A 12,010-nucleotide genomic window follows, 5' to 3' on the forward strand; every position below is an offset into this window, starting at 1 on the left:
CCAGCACTGGGAATGCCAGATTATGGGAAACCCTTTGAACTGTACGGAACTGAATCAGGTGGGTGTGCGGCAGGAGTACTTGTACAAAAACATGGTGATGCCAACCGACCAATAGCGTACTACAGTGGCCAGCTGGACACAGTAGCACGCTCACTCCCAACTTGCTTACGAAGTGTGGCTGCAATAGCACAACTAGTAAGTAAGAGTGAGGACGTAGTGTTGGGACACGATTTAACTGTTCATGCTCCCCATGCTGTCTCTGCCCTCCTAAATTCTGCCCAAACACGTCATGTGTCCTCAGCACGGTTCACTAAGTGGGAACTGGCGCTGATGGCCCCAGTAAATATTACCATCAAAAGATGCAACACACTAAACCCAGCCACATTCCTTCCTCATGTGCCCTCCAAGGCACAAAGGGTGGAGGGTGATGGGAATGTTGCTGAATATGGTAAAGCAGAGTTTAGTGAGGGTGAGGACAAACATGATTGCATGACCTATCTGAATCAGACCTTCACAGCACGTCCTGACATAAGCGACAGCCCATTAAAGGAGGTAGACATAACCTTATTCACAGATGGTAGCTGTCATAGACAGACGGACACGGGAGAGCTGTGCACAGGCTACGCGGTAGTAGATGGAGAAGGTATTGTGGAAGCTGAACCCTTGGGACCACCTCACTCAGCACAAGTAGCGGAACTGGTGGCACTGACCAGAGCATGTGAACTGGCCAAAGGAAAATCAGTTAACATATATACCGACTCCAGATATGCTTTCGGAGTAGTGCATGATTTTGGAGCCCTATGGCGCCTCCGAAATTTCATGACGGCGGCTGGCACACCAGTGGCGCATGCGACATACATTAGGAGACTTCTGGGAGCTATTCAGCTTCCAGACAGAGTGGCTGTTATCAAGTGCAAAGCTCACACATCAGAGAAGGACCCGGTGTCACTTGGTAACAGCCGCGCTGATGAGGCAGCGAAAAGGGACGCATGCCCTGTAAATATTTTCACCCATCCTACCAACCTTTGTACACTGAACATGGTATCCACATCCAAACTGATAGACATGCAGAATTTGTGTTCCCCACAGGAAAGAGCAGTATGGAAGTCGAAGGGATGTGGCCAAGAGTCTACCGGACTTTGGAGAGATGGACACGGGAAACCAGTGGCCCCCAGGGCATACCTTCCTAGTCTAGCCGAGGCGGCCCATGGGCTGACACATCTTGGGAAGGAAGGTATGTGCAAGCTGGTAAAGGCCTACTGGTGTGCACCAGGGTTCGCTTCTCAAGCAGGTAGAGTGGCAATGTCATGCCTCACCTGTTTGAGGAAGAACGTTGGAAAAGCCATCCCAACAGAGCCATCCCACATCCCTCCTACAGAAGGCCCTTTCCAGGTAATACAAATCGACTTCATACAGTTACCACCCTGTAGAAATTTGAAATATGTATTAGTTTGTGTTGACATGTTTTCCAGCTGGGTGGAGGCTTTCCCCGCTGCCTCCAACACTGCTACATTTACAGCAAAGAAAATATGTCAGGAGTTTGTCTGTAGATATGGTATCCCAAAGGTCATTGAGAGTGACAGAGGCACTCATTTCACAGGAGAGGTCTTCCAAATCATGTGTAAACTCCTGGGGATTAATAGTAAACTTCATACTCCATATCGTCCCCAGGCGAGCGCCAAAGTTGAGAGAATGAATGGTACTATTAAGAACAAATTGGGTAAAGTTATGGCTGAAACAGGGTTGTTATGGCCAGAGGCACTGCCTATTGTGTTGTATAGCATTAGGACCACTCCCAGGACTCCGCTCAACTTGTCCCCCTTCGAGATATTGTTTGGTCGGCAGCCACACATCATGATAGACCCACAGGATGATCTCAAATGTAACAATGAGCTAACTGTACAGTATATCCTAAAGCTAAACAAACAGCTAAGGGAGCAACAAAAGCAGCTGAATTTACTGAACCCTGATATGCCTACTGAGAATTGTCATAATCTTAAACCAGGAGACTTTGTTATGATCCGAAATTTTTTACGCTCAGGTTGTTTGATAGACCGTTGGGAAGGACCGTACCAAGTTTTGTTGACCAGCACTACATCGATTAAAGTCGCAGAGAGAGAGACTTGGATACATTCGTCCCACTGCAAGAAAGCCAGTAACCCAGAGTCCCAGTGTGCAGAGAGCGAAAGAGAAGAAACGTCGCTAGAAGCATTGTTTCGGGAACACTGAGAAGCAGCCAAGGTCGAGCAGCCTGAGCGAACAAAGGTCTAAGAGCAGAGCAAAATAAAAGTCCCCTGGTAGAGATGATGGAAGGACTCCAAGCAACAGGTTCACAGTTATGCATATATGTCTTTGTTTTCTTTCTGTGTTCATTTCTTCATCCAAAGATACTCGGTGGCTGCCACATTCTAGAGCGATCGGAGCGGAGTTCTGACAGTGTAATAATGGACCCAGATATGGGTGAGGTAGAATCCCTAAACCAGCTTGACACTTTGCCCATGACAGGAGAAGGTAAAAGGTATGAGGGAAATGTAGTTCAAGGGCTATGTGATGAGTTATTGTCTGGTGAGTACTGTGTCTGTAGATATTGTCAACCTAAAATGGAAGAAGAATGCATCCAGCGATGTCAGTCGACAAGTAAGGCAACTACAGGCCGACATCCTTTGAGTGATTACCACTCACTAGTGGGTAAGGTCTTAAACCAAACAGAATGCTGGGTGTGTTCACAAGTGTTACATAAAAGGAGTAGTGTAGGCCTAGTCCCATACCCGCTTAATATTTCAGAGATAAGCGTATTAAATAAGGGGAGGCCATTGGATAAGAGATACCTGTATACCAGGTCCCCTAGTCTTAGATTACACCCATACCAAGTGGATAAATCCCTGGTATGTATGAACTTCTCGAGTTCCAGAGCGATTGGTACTTGGGAAGTGACATGGCATAACCAGACAATAACTTACTCCCAGCGTCCAGATGGAGAGCCTATTGATAAAGAATTGTTGTTAAAAATCCGAACCAGTGGGAGACACTATAAATATGTCTACACGGTGAAGAAAAGTAAAATGATGGCCGGCAGAGTATCAGCCGGCTACTGTAATATGACCCTACAGCCAGAAACTTGTGAGGAACAAGTCAGGGAGCAGGGGACGGGAATGTTCTTATGGATAATGTGTGACAAGATCATGAAATACTCTGTACCTTATTTTCTCCCTGACGATGTTTATTATATTTGTGGTAGAAGGGCGTACAAATGGCTCTCCATGAACTACGTTGGAATTTGTTACCTAGGCAGAGTGTTACCTGAAGTGATGACCCTCACCCATGATGAGATGGTGAGCATACACAGAGGCATACCTCCTCCTTACACTCATACCCATTATGATCAAATCCATAAAAGGGATTTAACAATCAGGAAAGAACCCCTAGCTTCTGAAATGATACACGAGTCATTCGGTATCCAACTTCTCATTGCATTAGATATCACCCATACCGCCAGAGGAGTCATCAATTTTAAATATATACAAGCATTAGCCAGCTTGGTAGATAACATCACTGAGATTTATGATGACACCTTTAGATACACTGGGAAGGAGTTGCAAGCATATAAAAGAGAGCTAGTCCAACATCGGATGGTGCTGAACTATCTGACAGCCATGACAGGAGGATATTGTGTCACCCTCTCTACACAGTTTGGGGTGAAATGTTGTACATATATCACCAACAATACTGAAGACCCAGAAGAAATCATCGATCATCGGATGGATGAGATTCTTCAGCTTAAATGGGAATTTAGAAGGGAACATAATATCAGCCTGGCAGAAATAGGTAACAAAGTTAGTGAATGGACCTCCTGGTTGAATCCAATGCACTGGTTCTCTGGTTTAGGAGAATGGGCGCAAGGGATCATAGCTAGCATAGGAAAACTCCTTCTCTGTATCGGTGGTGCCATCATAGTCTTTGTGCTATTGTTCAAATGTTTAAAGGTGGTGACCCGGGGAAAAGCAAAACGTATCGAAATCATGAGTGTAAGAACGAGAGATACAGAGGAAGACCAGGGTTTGGTATATGACCCTAGAATCGAAACCACCTCCCTTTAAAGAAACCATATTTGTGAACGTGTATATGTTGTAACCACCCTTGTTTTTATTTTTATCCCAAAATTGTACATTATCCTTCGTGACCCTGAGTAGATTGTTCGATAAATGCGGCCCATCGTTTATCCGTGATCCTGGATCGGCCAAGAGCAGATGGTTTACTCCCCTTATATGTTTATTTCATGGATCCCAATTTCTTTGTTAGGATTATGAATTTCTGGATTGTCGTGTAAAATGTTTTTTTTATGTAACAGTTTTATATTTACTGTTAAAGGGTGGACTATGGAAGTCGAGTTACACACACGCCATTTTCGGATAGTATGGCCGCCATTTTGGTTCGCAGAGTTGCGCAAATAAAGTTTCCATACCCGAGTATGTGTGACAAAGTGGACCAGAAGAGTAGCCATACTATCACACATAAATTCATAATAACACACTTACACTAAATGAAATATAGTTAAAGGTTTAGAACGCCACACATAGCTTAGTTAGCCCTGCACACATCTGTCTGTATCATGTTTAGTATCGTTCCGTTCCGTTCATTGTGCGAAGTATTCCAGTCATTGCGAATATTTCGCAATATACACGGCTCGATAGTTATGGACATAATCCATATTCCAGGGACAGTTTCTGTTAAAAGAATGTAACAAAGGAATCTAGATGAAACCAGTTCTTATCACTACTGACGCCGAAACCACCAAACAAAGGACTCTTAAAGTTCACTCCCCTGGACCTAGCCAAACCAGGAGTATCATCTTACCCCCCAATCACAGCTGACCTGGCATACGACCTCTGACCAATGAGAACGGCCTTTGACCTCCCCTTTCTGACCCTATAAGATAGGCGACCCAGAGCAGCCAAAGTCTCTTCGGCACATCTACCTTTCCCTGACTTACCACCGGACTATAGTTCATCCCTGAACGATAGTGAGCTCTGACCGGACTGCGCTTCGCATATTTGATGAGAACGGTAACGGTTGCATTAACGGTATTTATTCTTATTGTATTGATTGGCTGATTGTGTCTTGTATCTGTTTTCTTTCCCTCTAGCAGAGTCTGTTTAGTATTCATTGTTAGTATATTGTATCACTTGTTATACCTGTTTATTCTTATTTCTGTAACCCCCTTTTGTCCATTAGGGACTTAAATACAACCTTTTTATGGAGTTCTTATCTCCTTATTTCTATACAGTGGTCGTGTCTGTTTATTCGCATAATAGCGATAAGGTATATTATGGACACTGTCCTTTAAGGTATATTCGCAGATTAGAGACAAAGTACTGCGAAGGAATCTCTGATTAAGGTATTGGTTCTTGGTATACATAATACAATAAAAGGTACGCTACGCTGCGCTACGCTTTGTTCGCACGTAGTTAGGTATAAAGGGTACGTTGGTTGCGGACTTATTACGTAACCAGCGCTTTTCACTTATTGTCTCTCTGGTCATATTTAATCGCCATTAACATTTCACTCTATGATCATCTCATATACATATTATTTACGCAAGAAGAAATCTAAAGGATAGAGAGAAAGATTAAGATGAAGAAAAAAGCAAACAACGATTGGCTTGGCAACCGCCAGTTGGCAGATGTGAAGATTTATGAGCATCTAAATAGGGACCCGATGGTGGAATTCAAACGAGAGCTTGATACTTTATTGAAGCAGGCAACTAAAGATGGACACATCACTCAGCAATTACAACAGGCTCTAACACAAGATAATCCATCCGTCCCCATTTTCTTCACATTGCCAAAAATCCACAAAAACATCACCCACCCCCCTGGACGCCCAATCATCTCTGCTCAGAACTCCATTTTTCAACCTGTTTCCCAGTTTTTAGACAGCATCCTACAGCCAATCATCCGCACTCAACCAACTTACATCAAAGACACGACGGACTTTCTTAACATCTTGAAAGAGACGCCTAATGTTCCCCCAGGTACAGTGCTGTGTGTCATGGACGTAACCAGCCTCTACACAAGCATCCCCCATGAAGAAGGCCTGCAAGTAATGAGAGAGTTTCTGATTCAGAATGATTTGCAGACACTAGATGTGGAGCTCTTCGTAAGTTTATTACGCATGACCCTCACTAAAAATTACTTCCTATTTAACGGAAAATTCTTCAAGCAACTATCAGGATGCTCAATGGGCAGCAATGTTTCGCCGTCTTTCGCCAACGTATACATGTTTAGGGAAGAAAAGTCCATGTTCTTCGACAATGTGTTGGCACAGGGTAAGATCATCAAATTTACCCGTTACATTGACGACCTGTTCATGGTCTGGGGAGGCACCATGAGTGAATTCGAATGCCTTATGGTGGACATCAACAACAGAAACTCACCTATCAAATTCACCTACCAGGCCTCTGAACAGTTAATCAACTACTTAGATGTAAGTGTCGAGTTAATAGATGGAAACATTGTCACCAATCTATATACGAAGCCCACCGATAAAAATAATGTACTGAGGGCGAGCAGTTTCCATCCGGTGACTTTAAAAAAAGCATTGCCCAAATCACAGATGATAAGGGCTGCTAGGATCGTCAGTGACAGGGAAAAGTTACCCACAGTGCTCGATGGAATGGTCGACAGATTCCTCCAAAGGGGCTATGACAAAAAATTTCTAGAAAAACAGAAGGAAGAGACTCTGGCATTATCAAGAAACACCTTATTGGCTCCTAAAAAACATTCTCCCACAGAGATGCTAAAGTCTAAGACTGCTCTACCATTCGTCTCCAGATACAGTACATCCAGCTTTGTCCTACCAAGGGCGGCAAGGGCTCTGTGGCCCATTATAAAAACTGATTCTAACCTACCATCTCTGAAAGAAAAGACACCTTTGATTTGCCACACACGTGGGAGGAACATCAAGGATATCATAGTCCATAATGACATCACGGGGTTTGCCAAAAACCCTGATATCCCCACTGGACACTTTCTAAAAAAAAACAACGGGTGTTACAAATGTATAGGGTGTACGACATGCCAACACATGTTAACAGGCCCTACATTTGTACATCCCAGAGATGGCAGAACGTTTCCGATCAGACATGTGCTGACTTGCACCTCAACACACGTGATATATGTTATCCAGTGTCCGTGTAATCTCCTATATGTAGGAAAGACGGTGAGAACATTGAGGACAAGAATGGCACTACACAGGTCAGCGATAGGTAAGGCGTTGGCAGGCAAAGAAAACGAACAGCCTGTCGCCAAGCATTTTGCAGCCAAGTCACACAAGCTATCAGACCTGAAACATACAATAGTAGACCACATCCCTGAGACCCTTAGAAGAGGAGACAGAGATGGAAACCTTCTAAAGAGAGAGGCAAGGTGGATACACCAGTTGAACAGCACCAAACCATCAGGCCTGAATGACAAACTACCTCTCAGTGTCTTTCTATAGAACCCTTTGGACCAACAACTGTCTCTACAGGATAGGATCTAACAAGCTCCAAGATAAAAGCCATCCGTCAACCATTGAACATTCACTGATGGACTATCACACATGGAGTCGGTGCCGCATCAAGATGGACTTTGATCATTATTAATAGTTCAACGTTATACATGAGTCTCAGTAGGCTTATTAGTGTGCTATAGTTTCCTCTCCTTCTTATCTTTCTATCCTTTCAGTATTCTTCCCTTGTGATTAACATGCAACAAACTTCAGCCCTTACAGGCTCATTTTGGTGTGCTTTAGCTTCCTCTCCATCTTCTCTTTCTATCCTTACGATTTTCTTCCAGTGTAATGCTAACTATGACTCCCAGGCCCAATAGGCCGATCGCGGTGTGCTGTTGTTTCCTCTCCAGCTTATCTCTCTATCCTTTTATTATTCTTCTAATGTTGATAATATGTATCTGATACTATCCAAGAAGCCTTTCAGGCCGATCGCGAGTGTGCTTTTGTTTCTTCTCCAGCTTATCTCTCTATCCTGTTATTATTCTTCTATTGTTGATAATATGTATCTGGTACCATCCAGGAGGCCCTTTAGTTTCTTCTCCGTCTCATCTTTCTATCCCTTTTTATTATTCTTCTGGTGATATACTATTTGAGACAAAGGTCCAATTTTTAGTGTCACCTAAATGTCGACACAGCTTATTGATAGCATTAAATGGTAAAATAGACAAACCATTGACAAAAATAATATGATTGTTCAAGAAGAACAGCCTAAACGGAGGCTTAAGAACCTAATCCAAGCCAATCGTTGTTTGCTTTTTTCTTCATCTTAATCTTTCTCTCTATCCTTTAGATTTCTTCTTGCGTAAATAATATGTATATGAGATGATCATAGAGTGAACTCAGATGCAACATTATAACACATGCACAGCATGGATGAGTTTTATGCACCCGCAACTCCATAGAGCATTACATGCCTGTTTTAAAATTAATTGCTGCCAATATGCCGACACATATGCCGACACACCAATAGTATACCGTATGGTAACAGAAAGGTGACACACATATGTACACCAAGACCAGGTGTGACCTTCCCCTAAACATAGGGATTATATAGATGCCGACGTAGTGGCATGGTCTTTTTAATACATGTAATTTTAATTATATAAATTCATAATCACACACAAAGGGCCATTCACACATTTATACTGGAGCATCCACAGTATCACGCTCTGTTTAAAAATCAAAGATAATGTTTTGTTTTTATTTTTATTTTTTTAATATGTTTCTTTACCCATTCACACGCTGTATAATTTGTACAGATCACTAATGTTGTATTGCTATGCATTTTACAGTCCCCGATGAACGGAGACCCAGCGACCAACCGGGTTAAGCGCCAGCCTGCAGGCTCACCATAGTAACTGGGGAAGCTTGCGTTCCAACTTGCGCTTCAACTTCCTTCCAGCCGTCTAACACATACGCGTCACTGATAACGTCATTTCCTGTATGACGTACTTCCGGCTGACAGCTACCGGCGTCCCAGGGCTCCGTGATTCGGTAAGACCGTTCCTATTCACCTATTTAAGTCAGTTTGTATTGTTTTCACACTGTTCTACCTACACCTTGACAAAGGGGCTAGTCCCCGAAACGTTGGTTTCAGCACATTAGTTTTCATTAGTGGAGTAAGAGACACCAAGTGGGGAAGCTGTGTATTGCATGCTGCACCTTGGTACACCGTAGCATGCCTTACCCAGGGCCTGATCAACCAATAGGCTGATCAGGCTGCAGACTGGAGCGATTGTTCCTGGGGGGCAGCATTGGCACAATAGACACTGTGGCTCTACCTACTACTGGAAGCCATGGCGGGGGAGGCGGGAGTCTGCAGGTTCTATGCAGATGCCATGGAATCTTCAGAAACAGCCTCCCAAAATTGACCTCCTTCTTCAAGGAGACAGATGCAATAGGTCCTACAAGCATCTGTCAGGAAAAGGCAGCACTTCCAGTGCTACCCAAAAGTTAGGATTCCGACAGAGCTGAGCAGACAAATGAGCATGTAAGCCCCTGACCATGAGTAAGAAACCACCTGGCAATAAGTATTGAACCTGCATAGGGAGAGGAATCAGTAGCAGAAAAAAAGACGTAATAATGCAACTTTATAGGTCATTGGTACGACCTCATCTGGAATACTGTGTCCAGTTCTGGAGACCATATCTTCAGAAGGATATAAATACATTGGAGAGTGTACAAAGAAGGGCAACTAAAATGGTGCATGGCCTACATCACAAAACTTACCTGGATAGACTAAAAGATCTTAACATGTATAGTTTGGAGCAGAGAAGGGAAAGGGGGGGACATGATAGAAATCTTCAAATATATCAAGGGCTTTAACATAGTACAGGAGGGAGATTTTCTTCAAAGGAAAAGAAGTAATAAAACACGAGGACATGCACTGAAACTGGAGGGAGGTAGGTTTAGGGAAAATGTTAGAAAGAATTACTTCACAGAAAGGGTAGTGGATAATTGGAATAGCCTCCCATCAGAGGTGGTAGAGGCTAAGACAGTAGAACAATTTAAACATGGGATAGGCATATGAATATCCTTACAAAGAAATAAGGATTAAAAAGGGTTGAGTTTACCTGAAGGGTAAAAAAGGGGCAGACTAGATGGGCCAAATGGTTCTTATCTGCCGTCAAATTCTATGTAACCTCAAGAAATGAGCATATGTAACCCAGGCAGTGAGCAAGAAAACCCTGTAATGAGCATATGTAACCCCTGACAATGAGCATGTAACCCCTGGCAACAAGAACATAACCCCTGGCAATGATCACATTGGTAAGAAAAAGTATAATTAATAAAAGGTGGTTGCCGAGGGTGGCTGGAACCCTTAATCAAGCACTGGGCTTACCATGCAAACCTGGGCAATATTTATGACTAAGATGCATGTATGGTGAAACGACAGCAAGGATGACCATGCCTTGATAAAGCTGTGATTAAACACAGCGAAACGCGTCAGTTTCCACAATTATTCTTGAGGACTTCATCTGAACCATCTTGGACGTAAGCCCCCGATCAGTGCAGGTTACATCAACTCACCAGTGGTTATTATAATACTCCATTAGGTCCATTATTATTTTATAGTATTTTTATTTATTATACATGTGTATTCTTAATGTGTTATTAAAATTGTTATATTTTCATTGATGCATATACTTCATGGTATTTGTTAGCGCTGCTTTCACTTGTCTTGCTTCCTTATTCCTAATTTACCTCTTAAAATCATCCAATAACTTAAACCAAAATTAACCATAACTTATCTAAATGAAATAATGTCATTGATACACAGACAGCTTTGCTTAAAGCTTTTTATTCAGTTATAATTGAACCAGATAGGTCATGCTGGCTAATACAATCAATTTAAAGAAATTAATTCAAACTATTAGTTGTATACTGGATATAATATATTATACTTCATCTTCTGTTGTAGTGAGTAAGGTTTGTCCAAGGTAACAGTCGGGGGTTCTCTTTGCATCTTCTTTACTCATCTATTCCGCCCCATCCTCTTCAGAAGATTCTATGAAGAAAAGAGAATAGATTTGTAGTTAGACACAAGCACTATACGCAGATATCAACACTTCAGTCTTTTGATCAACCAAATGTGAAAAAGCCACAAACAGAGAGCATCAGAACCATGTACCACATTTTGGTAAGATGTATCAAAGCTCAGGGAGAGATAAAGTGGAGAGAAGTAAAGGTGGAGATTTACTAAGCCTTCGAGAGTAAGATAAAATACCAAAACAATCAGCCCCTGTTCGATTTCAAACACAGCCTGTAGTATGGCAGTTACAAGCTGATTGGCTGGTATTGTACCTCATTCCACTTTATCTCTCTCCAAGGCTTAGTCGATCTTATACAAAGTACCAACCAGTCAGCTCCTAACTGTCATGTCACAGACTGGGTTTGAAAAACCACAGCTCGGTACTGATTGGCTGATTGGTTGGTACTTATGGACCAATGTACTAAGCCTTGGGGACATATTTATCACAATCTGCATTTCAGTATCACAAGGAGGGTGGGATGTGTCACCGTCCCTGGAAATCTGGTACTGAGACCTGGGATTCCCTCTACACATGTGCCGAGTGATGGCACCAGCTGCAGGGCATGCTGGGAGGTATCCATGACAGATCCCTCACACAGCGCTGCGGAGAGAAGCCAACTGATCTCTACCTATCCATACCCTCTGCGTGTGATGCACCACGGCTCAGTATCAGTGACATCATTAAGCCATGAAGTGATTGCGCTGCATTCATATGATTGTTTAATGGTTTAATTAGGTACAAAATCCAAATTAAATATTTAACATACTGTATAAGAATTTCGTTTATTAATTACAGGTACGACTTTTTAATTTTAAATTATTTTATTTGTAAAAAAAAACACTGAATTTATAGTTATTTTGTAACCGTAAATAATCCCATCTTGTGCCATTGGCAAACACATTCATTGCTGCCTGGTACAGGAGAGA

This window comes from Crinia signifera, chromosome 5 (assembly GCF_055691185.1).
Source record: "Crinia signifera chromosome 5, ASM5569118v1, whole genome shotgun sequence".
Taxonomy (NCBI): Eukaryota; Metazoa; Chordata; class Amphibia; order Anura; family Myobatrachidae; genus Crinia; species Crinia signifera.